Source organism: Leptidea sinapis, chromosome 5 (genome assembly GCF_905404315.1).
Source record: "Leptidea sinapis chromosome 5, ilLepSina1.1, whole genome shotgun sequence".
NCBI lineage: Eukaryota > Metazoa > Arthropoda > Insecta > Lepidoptera > Pieridae > Leptidea > Leptidea sinapis.
In genome coordinates, this window is record NC_066269.1 from 8240154 (window position 1) to 8257136 (window position 16983).

Consider the following 16983-nt stretch of genomic DNA (forward strand, 5'->3'; position numbering starts at 1 on the left):
AGCGTAGCGTAACTAGACATCTGTGATCTGTTGATCGTGTTTTCAGTCCTGTAGCTTATGATGCATACAAATTAGTGAGTAGTAACATGAAATGTATCTTGCAATGAAAGAATTCGCCGTACACATTGCTGCAATATAAATTATAATATCACCAAAGGTGGTTGCAACACATTGTGTAACAATTTCTCATAGTATGGACGTCTTCTACGCGCGAAACGAGGATTTCACGCGCTGAAATTAATTAACTAACTATAAGAGTTATAATTTTACACTGTAAGCAAGCAAGTCAACCCCAATTATTCCTTTAATATCCTCGAAATATAAAAATAATGTAATATTTTAGCCTTTTTTAGTTACGCCACTATTACCCTACATAATAGCGATGGGAAATTCAAAGTAAAAAAATATGTATTTTAAAGATTGTTGCCGTAGTCACTACAGAGTAATATTATAAATTATACACTACATAGACTATGGTTTTGGGTGTTATTAAGACGGATAAAAATATTAATACTGATCACGGGATCAGTATTAATATGGACTCTATTCATAATAGTCTGCTAACTTAAAGCATTGCTAATTCTCACTCTGTCTTTTTCTATTCACCTAAGTCAGAATGAGAAACAACACTCCTTAGCGGCTGTTTTAAGTTAGTGGACCATTATGAATAAAGGGGTAAGAAATTAAGGCTTTGTCTACTTGTCTGGGCATCTCGATAGTTAAGATTTTATAGTTGATTTTTAGGCTGATTGTTATACAATATAAAATAATAACAATATAAGTAATGTAAATATCAGATCGATATTTAAGAGGAATCTAGAGATCAGTAGCTCGTCAAAGCTAGAAAAATCATTTTTTATGATGCCAGTAGGCATTTTTAATCTATGTTTATATCCTTAAAATCAATATCCTGAAGTCTTCTATGTGTTTTGAAATGAGTTTAGATAATATTTAAGTTTTTAGTTTTATATAAATATTTATAATAAGTGTTCAAGGTAGGTCCATACCAAGATATACAAACTCCAGATATATTAAAATGTACTAGTTACCTACCTGCAGAGTTTTTTAATGTGCCGTTATTCGAAGTATTATATTATACCTAAGTATTATTTTTGTTAAATTATAAATAAGTACCTTATACTTTTCTATTGTAACACTATAACGTATAGTTATTGTTACTAAGGCCAATTACAACAATGTATTTTTTCTATGGACTAGTTAATAATTGGATGGAATTAATTACTGGGCAAATGAGACTTGACATCTTATGGCTCAAGGTGACGAACGCAGTTGTAGTGTCTCAGAATTTTTGGGTTTTGTCAATAAACTTGAGCGGCACTGCGTTGTAATGAGCAGGGCGTATCAATTACCATCAGCTGAACGTTCAAATCGTCTCGACCCTTATTTTCAAAAAAAAATTACAACACTATGTTATGTTTGTAAAACGTTATCGTGATGTATGTAAGTTTATATTTAGTTATCAGAATTAGTCATCAACTATATATTTGGTTTTAACAAAATTATCATGTTATTGTATCGTGCCCGTGACATCGCGTGTCCGACAGAGTTCAGTAGACTGTAGAGTCGCGAAGATATCCGTGAGTTAAGCCATTATTAACCATAAAGCAGAGATGTGGCGACCTTGCTCGCGAGTCGCGACTCGACCGCGCATGCGCATTCCGCGCCACCTGACATGCCATTCCCGTTTGCCATTAGTTGGCTGTGATCGGTCGTCGCGGTTAGCTCGTGTATTTGTTGTCTATGCTAACGTGTTATCACGTTTTTATTGTTTTATTGAACAGTGTTATTGTGTTAATAACCTCTGAATGATAACTTGTGGTCAACGTATTGATAAGGTTAGTAGATTACACGGTTCACTCTAGATTATCTAGTTCTAACATTGGATAAACACCAGTTTATTTGTTGATTTGGTATATATGGGTAATGATTGGCCTCAGCGGTAGCCTAGCGATAACTCCGCCAAAAATATTGTTATGATGTATTAAGTTTAATTAATTGTTAATTTGTTATTATACTTACTATTTTAGATCGTAATTTTTGTTTTTAGTTTGTCACTAAACATATATACTAGAGTTGAATAAATTTTACTACAGCAGAAAAAATAATTTATTTTATCTTTATGTTAGGTAAATGTTAATTCATAGAATATCTACCTCTGTATGCATATTTTATTGATGAGGAGTTTCAATTTCGCATGTTGTTATCGTCACGGAGTTAACTTCGATACTGACATGACCTAGCCTAGAAGATTCTGGGCTAGGTCAATAGGTCTATGACCTTTACTCCGGATATTAACGAAGTTATCAACTCAAAATACACCCTGTATTGCAGATACCTGTTAAAGGAGTGTTTACACTGTTTTGTTTAGAATAGTAAATGTTAATGTACGATTAAATATAACTTCTTTTTAGGAAGCAAAATAAGAGGATATCAAAATTTTTCAATCCTTTGTTAGTTATAGGAACCTATGAATTGTTATTAGTATGTTGCAGATGGAAGAAATGTCTAATAAACCGGCATTCCACTGCATCATTTTCAATTAATAGGTATCAAAATGTTGATTTTACATTTAGGTTATATTCGTATTTGTGTGCGTTCCCTGTACAGTACAAGTTTGGTGTATATACTTTTTATTTGAAAAGGCTCTTGACTTTTATCTAATATTCCTTCAGTTCAGTTGTAGACCCTTAGCTCAACCCATTAGCTTTGCCTTAAGATATTTGCGATGCATTACGACTTAAGCCGTATTTATTGCCATTGGTAGACACTTATTAAGCTAATTAATCAGTTCCGCGTTAGCCCATCAGCAAATTAAGGAATTACTTAGATTATCATTTATCACGTCTTGAAGTCTTTGCACCATATTCAGCACCGGAGACGTTGAAGTATATAAATCTGCGCGATTAGATTGACTAGAGCAATGAGCTGAAAATGACAGATGTAACCGTTTCATAAATAAATAAAATATGCGTTTGTTATATTAAGGTAATACATATTTCACATATCTACTTCATTTGTATTTCCGACCTATTCTAATTTCTAAGGTAGGTGCATAATTTTTTTTTAATTTTTGTATCATCAAGTAGTGCGGCATTGATGACTTACCTATTTACCTTACCTTACCTTGAACGATGTAAAAAGAAGAATCACTAGAAATACTAAAGAACTGCTCACTATGTACCTATGTAATTTTTGTCACTTAATTTTGTTGTATTTTTGGGAAAGTAATAGGGGCCATCCATTTCTTACGACATTCATAGAATTAAAAAAAAACGTCATGCTCGAAGGACCAAAAAAATTTATGGACCAGTCATATCGGAATATTGCAAAATGAAACTGAGTAATTTTATTGCTCAGTAAAACCTTCTAGTAATACCATTGGTTAAAATCCATTGGAGGGCTTTCCCGTAATTTAAATGCAACCTTAAGGAACTTTGAAGGCATTCAATAGAGTTCTTGATTGCCTAGGTTCGGTGCAGGTGATTGATATTTGAATCATTTTTCCTGAGGCGCTCATATTTCTACTAATATTATTTTTAAATATGTATATTCATTTAAAATATTTATTTTAAATATTTATTTATTTATTGACACACTTTTACACAAATTATCTTGTCCCAAACTAGGCGTAGCCTGTACTATGGGTACAAGACAAAGATATATTTAATACAATATACTTACTTAAACATACATAAATACATATAAACATCCATGACTCGGAAACAAACATCTATATTCATCATATAAATGATTGAACCTACCGGGATTCGAACCCGGGACCTTTAGCTTAGTAGTCAGGGTCACTAACCATTCGGCTATATGGGTTTATTTGCTACGCTTTTACGCCGGAGCTACTAAACTGATTTTGATGAAATTTGGTACAGCGATAGCCCAGAGCTTGAGAAAGGACGTAGGCTACATTTTATCCCGGAAAAATCCATGGTTACCGCGGGATTTGTGAAAAACTGAAATTCAAGTCGATGAGCTATAACTATACCAATGGTAGGTTTAGTTTGCCATAGCAATCTTCCTCTAAATAATATTAATATAATATGTTGGGAACGGTAGCGAAAACGGGAACCGGAATTGGAATAGGACATGAGATAATCTTCAATTCAAAACTTGCTTATTATTTTTAAACACACAAAGTTCTATCTATGTTGCATCTTGCTAGAAACCTTGCTCAAGGAAGTTCATCTTTGATTATAAGAGGTAATGAAAGGAAGTTAAAGTGAAAAATCTTTAATTACTCTTGTCAACTGAAATAAATCATATTTCCATAATATCTTTTAGGAACAATCTGTAAGTCATAGATAATTTATACGTCTAAGTACTCTTGCTGTTAGACAACCGATAAAAACGGACCAGATTTAAACCTTAGGTGGGCGTGACAAGTTATGTCTAGCACTCGCGATTGGTACGACACTGTGTGTGCGAGAATTGATCAAAATAGAGGTTAACTATAAACTTAATTTTTTTGACGTTTTCACAGCTGTCATAGTCTTTCTAGACGTATTAATGATGTTAGCTGTAAGTGATCTAGTAGCCGCGCGCTAGAGTAGGAAATTTTAAAAATTTCAATTTATTTCCCGTGTGTTAGTATAATGTCACGCTGTATATCGGGCCGTTTGATATTTGATTTTGAGCAACGCATACGCTCTGCGCAATCATATTAGCGAAAAGAGTTTTCACTTTAAATCTGGACAGAAATGCGAATCATGAAATATACGTAGGTCACACTAAAAGTTTTGCGTAACTTAAAAAAACAACATGTTATATCCAAAATATTATGTTTATTGCTTTTCAAAATACTCTCCTTTACATTTTAAACATTTTTTCATGCGATCGAACCATTTTTTAAAACAGGAGGAGCACAGATGTGAAGGCATGTCTTCTACGTGCTGATAGGACGCTATCACTGCCTCTTCGGAATTTGTAAGAGTGAAACCTCTCATCAAATCTTTGAGTTTGGGGAAAATGCAAAAATCACAGGGTGCTAGGTCGGGGTCTATATGCAAGATGGGTGACGAGTTGTACTTTTTCGGATTCAAAAAATGACTTAGTTTTGTTGGCCATGTGTGAAGAAGGCGTCGCCATGATGTAGGAGAACGCGGCTTTTTGGTCGTCTTTCCCGACCTTTTTTTTACACCCTGGGTAAACAAATGGTAGTATACCACTCAATATTAACACTCTTTTGATCTTCAAGTGGAATTGTGCAGATGGGACCCGTAGCTGAGAAAAAATTGCGACCATTTTTTTATCAAAGTTTCTCGCCTGCCTCACTTTCGTAGGCCTGTTCTCATTTTCAAACACCCATTCACAGGATTGCTGTTTTTTTTCGGGTTCAAAACATTAATCCACGTTTCGTGTCCTGTGACAATGTCATAAACAGCATTACAATGTCCGTGGACGTACTTCATTAGCATCTGTGAGCACCATTCCGCGCGTGCCCGCTTATGCTCCGCTGTCAGTTCACGAGGGATTCAACGACTCCAAAGTTTTCTGAATTGGGCTCATACCAATACCCAATAGTCCTTCAATTCGCCGCTATACAGCAGCCACATTATTTTCGTTAACGGCAGTCCAAGGCCGCCCTTCACGAAATTCGTCATGAAAAGAAACCTCTCGACCTCTCTCAAATTCAGCAAACCATCGCCTCACGGTGCTCAAGCAAGGTACAACTCTCCCAAAAGCATTTTGAAGACGAGTGGCTTAGTCTTGCGGAGAGAGAGAACTTTTAAAATCATAAAAAATCATCGCTCTAAAATCTTTTCGACTTAATTCAATTTTCCTTATGTACGTAGAACTTTGATGTGTGATAAAAAACAATTGACAAATGATTTCCCACCAATTGTGTTTTTTTTATTACTAAGAAGGTTGCAACGTTTAAAAAAATATAACATTTTTAAATTCAAATAGTTCCGATTACAAATAATATTGGGATAAAATTATACCTAAGCATAAAGCATAGAATATGTAAAATGTTTTCAAATAGACATTTTGCCTATCGTTGATTTGGACGTATCACGTTTCCCGCGTTTATTTACAAGGCTGATTGACATTTTGAAAACTTCAGAATTATCATTTTTTTTATTTATTTAGTGGCACGGGATGCAAGTCCATAGGCCAGAATTATCATTATATTGACAGTGTTGTCAGCGATAAAGTAAAAATTTTGCACATTCTTGGTTTAATCTCAGGTATAACTTTATATCAAGTTTATTTGTAAGGCCGTTAGTGTGCATGTATACTAATAAAATATCCCTAAAGTGCCAATCGTACGCGTAACTTCTATTAATTCATCATTGAATAAAACACGTTATAATATATAGAATAGCTTTGGCGAATCATTAACTACAGCTCTTTAATTCAAGCGTCTATCTCTACGTGGCGAGGTAGCGGGTTATATGCACACTTCATTTACATGCAGAGCCAGTGTGTCGCCTAACATAATGTTGCGAAGGCTCTCCAATATCCCAAAGTGACTAGGGCTCTAGCTAGTTGTTTAAACTTGGAATAAATCAAGTTAATTAAGGTTTTATTATTGAGAACTTTACCGCGTCATTCACATACATATATTCACACCTGAATTTCTGTAAGTTGTTTCAAAAAAATATATTTTTTATAATGTGATAAGGAACGAGATGAGCAAGACGTACAGCTGATGGTAATTGATACTCCCTGCCCATTACAATGCAGTGCCGCTCAGGATTCTTGAAAACCCAAAGATTCCGAGCGGCACTATAATTGCGCTCATCACGCCAAGCCCACGGCAAGCCCAGACATAAGATGTTAAGTTTCATTTGCCCAGTAATTTCACTAGCTACGGCACCCTTCAGACCGAAACACAGTAATGTTTAAACTCGGCAATGTTTACACATTACTACTTCTCAGCAGAAATAGGCGCCGTTGTGGTACCCATAATCTAGCCGGCATACTATGTAAAGGAGCCTCCCACTGGTGATATCCTTTCTTATATCCGTTTATAAACAGTACTTTACCTCTTTTTAGTTCATAATCGGATCAGTTACTCTTGTAATTTGACATATTGTCATATTCCATTTGAGCGAATAGCGGTTCGATTTTTTCGAAGTCATCTCCGGTCAGATTGATTCATTAGAAATGTCCTCTCTGCATCTTCTAGCGCATATGTCACGGGATGTGTTCAGTGGAGATTTTCAAGCTATACCTTCAGCTGAATTTCACCACCGGATATATTGTCTCAACTCAAAATGCGGAATTGAACGGAACGTTGATTTCTGACATTCTAAACCACTGACACTTACGGCCGTTTTTAATTATGTATCTCTAGTTACGGATACATTGCTGTCACCGTTTAGTGACAAGATCTTATCTATCCATAGTTATGTCCAATATAGTTATAGTCCAATGCTTTATGTCGATATGTTATTGAAATGTAAGTAAGCGTAAAAGGATAGATTTGTCTACCTCTAGTAAGTTAAACTAAGGATGGATAGATTATTAAAAACGGCCGTTAGCCGAATTAATTTCCGGTAACTATATCCCGAAGTCGCAGTGTTGGTAGGCCCCCTACAAGATGGACCGAAGATCTGGTCATGATCGCTGGAATACGTTGGATGAGGGATGAGGGCAGCGCAGGACAACAGGAAATCTTTGGGGGAGGCCTTTGTACAGCAGTGGACGTCTTCCGGCTGATGATGATGATGAACTATATCCCTAATCCGATACCACTTAAGGGCCGGTTACGCATCTCGTTACCTCTGATATACCGAAGGGGAGGCTTTTCACTTTTTTAACTTATTTTAAAAAAGTAGGTTTTTTCTTGTACATCAAATTCTAAATCATTTATTCTTATTAAAATTGATTCCTTAACAATTCTCTCTGAAAGAAATAATGGCCCAAGAAATTCCCAGCATAATTTTCAGCTGAATTCTGCCGCCGAATTCAACCTTCGATATAATTCCCACCATCTGAATGTGTGGCGGTCCTCCACTGTGTTCTTTTCAAGGAGCTCTCTTCCACGTACCTACTACAAATCTGTGGAATGAGCTTCATTTTGCGGTGTATCCAGGACGATACGACTTGGGTGCCTTAAAAAAAAACGCGTAAAAATTCCTTTGAGGCCGGCAACGCTCCTGTGATTGCTCTGGTGTTGCAAGAGAATGTGAGCGGCGGTGGTCCCTTAGCACCAGGTCAAATGCAAAGTCTGCGAAAATCAATTTGTCATCCGTAGCTAGTGAAATTACTGGGCAAATGAGACTTAACATATTATGTCTCAAGGTGACGACCGCAATTGCAGTGCCGCTCAGAATTTTTGGATTTTTCAAAAATCCTGAGCGGCACTGTGTTGTAATGAGTAGGGCGTATCAATTACCATCAGTTGAACGTCCTGCTCGTCTCGTCCCTTAATGTGATAAAAAAACAAACTCCAACTGTCTGCCGATGCTGGACAAGCCAAAGACTTAAACCATTTTTATTTCGACATGATAACTTATTCAGTTCAACTGACTCTGTGTGAATTATTTGGGTCGTGACCTCTTTAAATATACGATCTAACATTATCTGCAAATGTGAATTGAGGTTATTCGGGTCTCTAAAAGTTTCTTTTTCTGTTTTACGTTCCTTCTTGAAGTGAAAACTTCTTTAGCGGCGTTGAGCACTTTTCTTGGGATGGGTATAAAATGTTAAACTCGCGTCAGGACACGTCAACTGATCGAAAATTCGTAAGACAGTCGTTAAAAGTTGATTTTTCTATTGTTAAAAGTATAACGGTGCTCCACTTGCTAATATCACGTCGCGGAGTCCTTCTTTTTTTACTCGTCCGTGGTATATTCTAGGTGTAATGCCTGAGTGACCAGGCTATTCTCTGTGTAACGAGAACGCACAGCATTTGCTTCAATGAGCAACAACCCTCCTGCATTATATTACGCACGGGTCAGCTAGTAGGGTATAAATAACCTAGTATTTATAGCAATCTATATAACTACTACATTTGTGCCTGTTAGGTGTCAGACATCTATTTTTTAGGGTTCCTTACCTCAATAGAAAAAACGAAATCCTTTTAAGATCACTTCGTTATCCGTCCATCCGTGGGGATATTTTTTTTTATGAAAATAAGGGACGAGACGAGCAGGACGTTCAGCTGATGGTAATTGATACGCCCTGCCCATTACAATTTAGTGCCGCTCAGGATTCTTGATAAACCACAAAAATTCTTAGCGGTACTACAACTGCGCTCGTAACCTTGAGACATAAGATGTCAAGTCTCATTTGCCCAGTAATTTCACTAGCTACGGCGAAACACAATAATGCTTACAAATTACTGCTTCACAGCAGAAATAGGCGCCGTTGTGGTATACCCATAATCCAGCCGGCTGTAAGGAGGTCCTCCCACTGTAGTGCCGCTCAGAATTTATAGGTTTTAAAAGAATCCTGAGCGGCACTGCCTTGTATGGTCGTATTCAGCTGAACGTTCTGCTCGTCTCGTCCCTTATTTTCATAAAAAATAACTTAATCGTCCTTGCTGATCAACAAAATATTTGATCGTAGACTTAACCGTTTCCCTTACAAGAAGATCCCAATGTATTAAGTGTGTGGATTAAGTGCCCATTGTGATATCGTTACAAGGTTGTGCGTACGAAAGTGTTTGCTATAACGAATTCGCTATCAAATGTTTTTAAATTATTTTCTGTTGATAGATGATTATCCCCTACCATCACGTGCTACCTCCCTTACATTTAACCTGATTCCTACCGCCGAATTCCACCTTCGCACGACACGCCACAAGTTAGGATATCATCCCCACCATCTGGATGTGTGGCGGTCCTCCACAGTGCGGTTTTCAAGGAGCTTTCTTCCACGTTCTACAAAACTGTGGAATGAACTTCCTTGTGCGGTGTTTCCGGGACGATACGACATTGGTACCTTCAAAAAAAGCGCGTAAACCTTCCTCAAAGGCCGGCAACGCTCCTGTGATTCCTCTGGTGTTGCAAGAGATTATGGGCGGCGGTGATCACTTAACAACAGGTGACCCGTACGCTCCTTTTTGCCTCCTATTCTATAAAAAAAAACCCATAACCGAGGTGCTAAAGATACTGTCATAACCATAATGTTAACACCAGGAACAGACACAAACTTATAATGCCTACTACTGGGCTAAGTCGAGTTAGTAAATCCTTTGTGAGGCTTTGTACATGCATTTATATTTTAAGATCCCAGATAATGTTCAAAACGAATGTATTAGATACGAAATTCAAAAAAAACGTTTGTGTGGTAAAGTTTACTATCTTTTTTTTAATATATATATATAAATTACGTGACACGTTGTTTGTCCGCGATTGACTCCTAAACTAATGAACGGATTTTAATGGGGAGTACTTCATGGAGTGCAGTTTGGTCCAACTTGAGAGAGAGGATAGTTTTTTTTTCGATTTGGGACCCATAATTATTTTTATTTTCAATATTTGTTTTGTATGAACATATTATCTATGAGAGAATTTAGTGACGCTCGGTTTGACAGTTCCGCTGTGAAACAATTTCATTGTAAACAACAGGGAGCATTTTTTTACGAAATAATTATTGATGTTTTGAAATATTATTGGCAAATCTATATAAAACAGTATTTTTTTATTATCTACAGAACAACGTCTGTCAGGACAGCTAGTAACATATATGACTTTCTTAATGATACCACGGATTGGGAATTGAGCGACCGCCCACAGGTTTTTCTATGAGTTATGAAGCCACAACCTGTGAGTTGAACAACGCACTCTCACTCTCACTCGCACGGAACCATAGAGGTCGCGGGTTCGAGTCCCACATCGTTTATAAATTTTGTTTTCAAAATTTATTTGTGTAATGAATGTACATATTATTTTAAGGTACCCGCATAATATCGACCCAGTCTCTATTAAGGAATATCAGAGGAATTTCCATTTATTTTACGATAATAACATTTCATAATGAACTTTTTGCTCGTTATGTAAATATCAAATTGTGTAGTTAATAACTTGCTTGTCGAAACACACATGAATATTAAAATGGGTCGCCAAATTATTATTACCCGACTCGTCCCTTTACCACGGCTTGTTTATTTAATATTATAACTTAGAAATGAATGATATTTAGACAGAGACATTCCAGTGGGAGGCTCCTTTACACAGAATGCCGGCTAGATTATGGGTACCACAACGGTGTCTATTCCTGCCGTGAAGCAGTAATGTGTAAGCATTACTGTGTTTCGGACTGAAGGGCGCCGTAGCTAGTGAAATTACTGGGCAAATGAGACTTAACTTATGTCTCAAGGTGATGGGCGCAATTGTAGTCCCTCTTAAAATTTTTGGATTTTTCAAGAATCCTAAGCGGCACTGCATTGTAATGGGCAGGGCGTATCAGTTAGCATCAGCTGAACGTCCTGCTCGTCTCGTTTGATAAAAAAATGTGGTTAATCCTTAAGTGGTGAAACATAGATATGCTTATCTGGTTTGTAAATTACTTCACATCTCTCTCTTGCATCAAATTTTCTTTCATCATCTCGTGTACGGGAAAGCTGAAAAATATTAGCTTTTACATATTTGCGATGCAAATACGTATCAATTATTATTTTGTAACAATACTTCCGTGATAACGTGTGAATAGCACTAGTATTTAAGTATTCACGTTCGTGTAAGCCGTTCACATTACACAAAATACAACATTCGTAATCATTGCTTACTAGGCCTTTAAAAAAATTTTAACAAAAAAACAACTGACTTCAAAAACACTATTCCAAAACAATAGATATAATATGCACTAAAAAGTTTAAAAATAAGTACGTATTTTTATACAATCGAATTAATCTATACTAATATTATAAAGCTGCAGTGTTTGTTTGTTTGTTTGAACGCGCTAATCTCTGGTACTACTGGTCCGATTTGAATGATTCTTTCAGTGTTGGGTAGTCCATTTATCGAGGAAGGCTATAGGCTTTTTTTTTTCAAAATTAGGGATCCGTAACAAAATTGCTATTTTGTAACAGAAGGTGTAAAATCGAAAGCCTATTTTTGCGTGCGCTGCAAAAACTATTGACAATAGAACAAAATGATGTACAGGCTATAATATAGGCAATATTTTATTACTTATAAAACTATCGCGTGAATTATACTTTATATGGCAAAACAACGTTTGCCGGGTCAGCTAGTAATTAATAATTCTAGTAACATGAAAGCACCATCAAATATTTCCTCATTATGAAATTATGGATCTTTATCAGGATAATGCTTAATTAGCAAATTATTACAGGATTATTTTTATCAATATAATATTATTGTGCTAATATTGAATTAGCATTTTATAGAGTAAAATACATTTGTCGAAATGTTAATTATTGTTGGTTAAACCAGCTTTCAAATAAAAAAAAAATATCAAAATCGGTTTACCCAATCGATAGTTCTGAGGAGAATCGAATTGAGAACCTCCTCCTTTTTTGAAGTCGGTTAAAAAGAGCGACAATTGTTTTCATTTCTGACTGTTTCCTTTCATCTGTCCCATTCTGACAAGCGGGTCTTGTGTGGGGACTTAGCAATAATTAACACCATATTTAGTGGAAAAATTTTCATTTTATTAAATTTCTTACGCCTTTTGCATATTAATCTTATATAAATAAAATAAACTTACCGATGATAAGTCACACAATCTTTTTTTTGAGTCGTTAATGTATTATTGATTCATTGACACACATGTTGACACACGACTAAGGAGAAAAGTGTGCTTACATTGTCTTTAAGCACACTTTTGCCGTTCCATTATCAGACTGCGAATGATATGTCCATATGTATAGAACGTCATTGGTTATAAAAAATTAAAATCACTATTAAGAGCAAAAAGGATAAATAAATTCTATGTTATTGTCATGCAAGCGAAGTATAATTAAAGATAATGGAAACATATTTAAAAAGTAATGGAATTTATATGAATAAATCAAATAATCAATTACATAAAAAACTATTTAATATTCATAAAGTTTTCACATGTTTCAATGCTACTACACGTTCCAATAACTAATATAAAATGCAGACTGACACTGTTTTTGTATCGCGCAATAAACTAGCAGCACATTATATGTGCTGCTATTTTGTTTTGACATTAATTGTCTAATGTCCAATTACTGCATTCGCTACAAACTCAAATCAAAGAGTATGTAAATACTACGTAATAAGAGGCGGTACTGACTTAGTACAAATTTCAATTTAGATAAGTGTGAAACATGGATTTGACATATGTTTGAAATAACTGTGGGAGGCTCCTTTGCACAGGAAGCTTATTTCTGCCGTGAAACTGTAATGTGTAAGCATTACTGTGTTTCGGTCTGAAGGGCGCCGTAGCTAGTGAAATTAATGGGCAAATGAGGCTTAACATCTTATGTCTCAAGGTGACGAGCGCAATTGTAGGGCCGCTGAACCATCAGCTGAACGTCCTGCTCGTCTCGTCCCTTATTATCATTTGGGCGACGAACTTTCATCCGGCTATGCTTGAAAGCGAACAGTTGCTTAAAACGTAGTGGATTGTGGCTATCACGGTTTTTACAAGATTATAGCCGTCTTTTGTCAATATATCAATGACTGCACGTTTCATAAAATCGAGTGAATCGCTTTTTTCTAAGAGAGTTTCGCTAGGCTGATTCATATCTTATACGCCTCTACACTCAAATATATGGGCCCGTGAATCAAGCTCCGTCTCGATAATATTATCATGTTTATAATCCAGTTGTAGCACGGTCGCTCCTCCACAGGGACTCAACAAATAAAACTTGTGTCCCGATTAATATTATATGAACTTGGCTAAATGGACGCTTTTTGTGACTTGTGTGGAAGCCATATTCTGTTATACCCTGTTTTTGTTTCACCTGATTCCTGCTGCCGAATTAACCTTCGCACGACACGCCACAAGTTAGGATATCATCCCCACCATCTGTGTGGCATTCCTCCACAGTCCGGTTTTTAAAAAGCTTCCTTCCACGTACTACAAGGCTGTTGAATGAGCTTCCTTGTGCGGTGTTTCCGGGACGATACGACATGGGGACCTTAAAAAAAAGCGCGTATACGCTCCTGTGATTCCTCTGGTGTTGCAAGAGAATGTGAGCGGCGGTGATCACATAACACCAGGTGACCCCTACGCTCGTTTGTCCTCCTTTTCCATAAATAAATAATAAAAAAATATCCAATCTCATTTACTTACGTTATCGTCTGTGCTAGTATTGAGACCGCTCCTGTTTGCAATTATTCCTACTTATTTAGCATTCTTCGATAAATAATTCTGACGGTAGTACGTAAAACGGGATAACAACGAACAGCCGTTTGCAAATTCAAATCTTAATGAAAAGTGCGGACTTATTTTAACTAAGATAAGTACCTACCGTATACCTGATGTTAAATAGAAGATCAAGAAGGCACCAGCCTAGCGAAACTCTCTAAGAAAAAAGTGATTCACTCGATTGTATGAAACGTGCAGTCATTGAAAGATTGACAGATGACGGCTATAGTCCTGTAAAGAACGGAGCTAGAAATCCACACCGTTGTAAAGAACTGTTCGCTTTCAAACTTAGCCGGATTATAATACTTCGTCGCCAATCGCAATACTCTAATTACCACTATTTCATAAATTTAAATTTTTAATTAGGCAGTCCCGCCGCTTATTACGTAGTATTTAAAACCTCTTTGGAAGGCAGTGTCAAAACACAAAGCGCAGCTGTGCTAACATCTAACCAGCATCCTATGCTAAATATCCTTTCATTTCTAATACCATTGTGTGATGCTCCATCATACAAGTTTTTCCGTGCAATTTGCAAAGTAAATATCTGTAACAATGGACTGTGTTTAATGACTTTGATCGTTCTGCATTTCTAAAGAAACGCGTTGAAAGACAGGTGCTAAAGGATTTGTGGTCGCGTGACTGACACAGCCTTTACCTCGAGTCATCAACTCACCAACCTATCAGCCAAATTAAATAGATGCGACACGCGATCTTCGCGGAAAATTATGAGGAAATAAGTAGCGAAATTAAGCGATATTTTTTTATTAAATTTTGCCATAAGAACTTGAGTAATTGACAAGCTATTAGGGGAGTTTACTGTCCCAACGGCTATGTCCTTTGAGCTGTTTGCCCTGCCCACTGCCACTGTCGTTTCGCAAGTTAAGGCGAAGAGTAAGCAGAAAACACGCAAACATGGTGTTTTTAGACAAGTTTTGTGGTGAAAGTATAGCATTTCGAGCTATCAACACTAGTTAATCCTGTTACACATATCCTTAAGCCTTATTTTTAGGTTGCTAATGCTTGCTGTTGGTTATAGTTAACACTGCCGAGCCGTTTTGAACTACCACATTTCTTTAAAGTTAAACAAGTTTTTTGTCATGGCGCGACGCATTTTTTTGGTACTTCTCTCAGAAAAGTTATTCTCATAGCTTGTTCTCTTTTGTGTAGGTTCATTTATTCAGATTAGTAGTGAATAACGAGGATTATAAGCACATAAACTGTTTTCCACGCAAGAATTTTGAAAATATTGGCTTTGTTACATAGATGGCGGGCCGGCAGCCGTGAACTCATATCGCTCAAGGTCAGGTCAAGAAAGTTAGCCCCCCAGATTTTTTTATTTTTAAATTTTTTTTTTTATTACATCGTTAGTTCGCTATTTGTTCTTGATTGTTCTCTATAAACATTTGTTTGTTCTCGATTTTTTTTAAAATTTGCAATTCATTAGAATTGGTTAGGTTAGGTTATGTTAGAACAGTTAAAACAACGCACGAGCCGAGCGTAGCGTGCCGCGGCAGCGGCCGGCGAGTGCCAGAACCAAATAGTAGGCGTTTCCCCCCATTTTTAATTAATTGTTTTTAAATAAACAACAAAAGAAACAACAATTATTTATAGCGAACAATTAAGAACCATCTACGAACTAACGATATGCGATATTAAAAAACCAAAAATAGAAAACATTTTATTTTTGGGGGGCTAAGTTTGATGAGCCCTCAAGGTCGCTGGCATTTAGTGTCGCCTTAAGTAACTTGTGAATCCATGAAATGCTCTATGTTGCAATTTAAGCCATCATAGTATATAACTACTAATTCTACCTTCATATAAATTTTTGAGAACAATAATAATGTTTTAATTTGGTACGTACTGTTGCCCTGTTAAGACCAGTGTCGATAATTGGGCTTGGCTTAGCTTTGAAGCTATCAATATGTAGCACATACAAAAAATAGTATTTTATTAATATTAAAGGTAAAATATGTGTTAATATTTAATTATTTTTTTTAATTATTTGATATTTTTCAGATTTTGAAGTCGGTTTTTTAAACGTAGTTTTGTTTTTACTTATTACTTTTTAGTGTCAGTTAATAATTATAATATATAATCAACCTGAATGAAAACTCCTAAAAAAGCCGTACACTAAAAACCATTATATCATCGAGGTAAACAAAAATTTTCATAAAAATGTTCATAAAATGAAAACTACTGCGCCAAAGTATGTAAAATTATGGTATAAAGTATGGGACCAAATGGCATCTATTCTGCATCGAAACATTACGTAAATCGGATCATAAATCTCAGAGTTATCGGTGCACATACATAAAAAAAAATCCGATCGAATTGATAACCTCCTCCTTTTTGAAGTCGGTTAAAAACGGTTTATCTCGATTTCCGGCAAAACTGCAAGTCCTACGGAGAAAAGTCTAATGACAAAGTTGTAGGTAATATAAAGATCTACAACTTTTGCACTTACAATGCTTACACATAACCTCAAAATTTTTGTGAAAAATTCAAATAACCAAGTTTAAATAATAATAATAAAAAAAAAATTAAAAGCATGACACTTAATTATTATCCTTTTTAGATTTATAAATAGATTTGATTAATCCACATTATTGCTGCTACGAAATAACATGTATGAATACTCTATGAAACGCCTTTTGATGGGCTTAAATTCTTTACAACTTTTCCAATGGGTTT

At 36.0% G+C, this 16983-nt stretch overlaps 1 protein-coding gene across 2 annotated transcripts in view; it reads left to right on the forward strand.

The window, feature by feature from the left end:
• The first annotated feature begins 1553 nt into the window (after positions 1–1553).
• LOC126964490 (1-phosphatidylinositol 4,5-bisphosphate phosphodiesterase) overlaps positions 1554–16983 on the forward strand; it is a 92217-nt gene continuing 76787 nt past the window's right edge. The window contains exon 1 of one of the 2 annotated variants that reach the window (XM_050807643.1): positions 1554–1856. The gene's annotated coding sequence lies outside the window, so the exon portion shown is untranslated. The remainder of the gene's footprint in view (positions 1857–16983) is intronic. The other variant, XM_050807642.1, reaches the window with a different exon arrangement.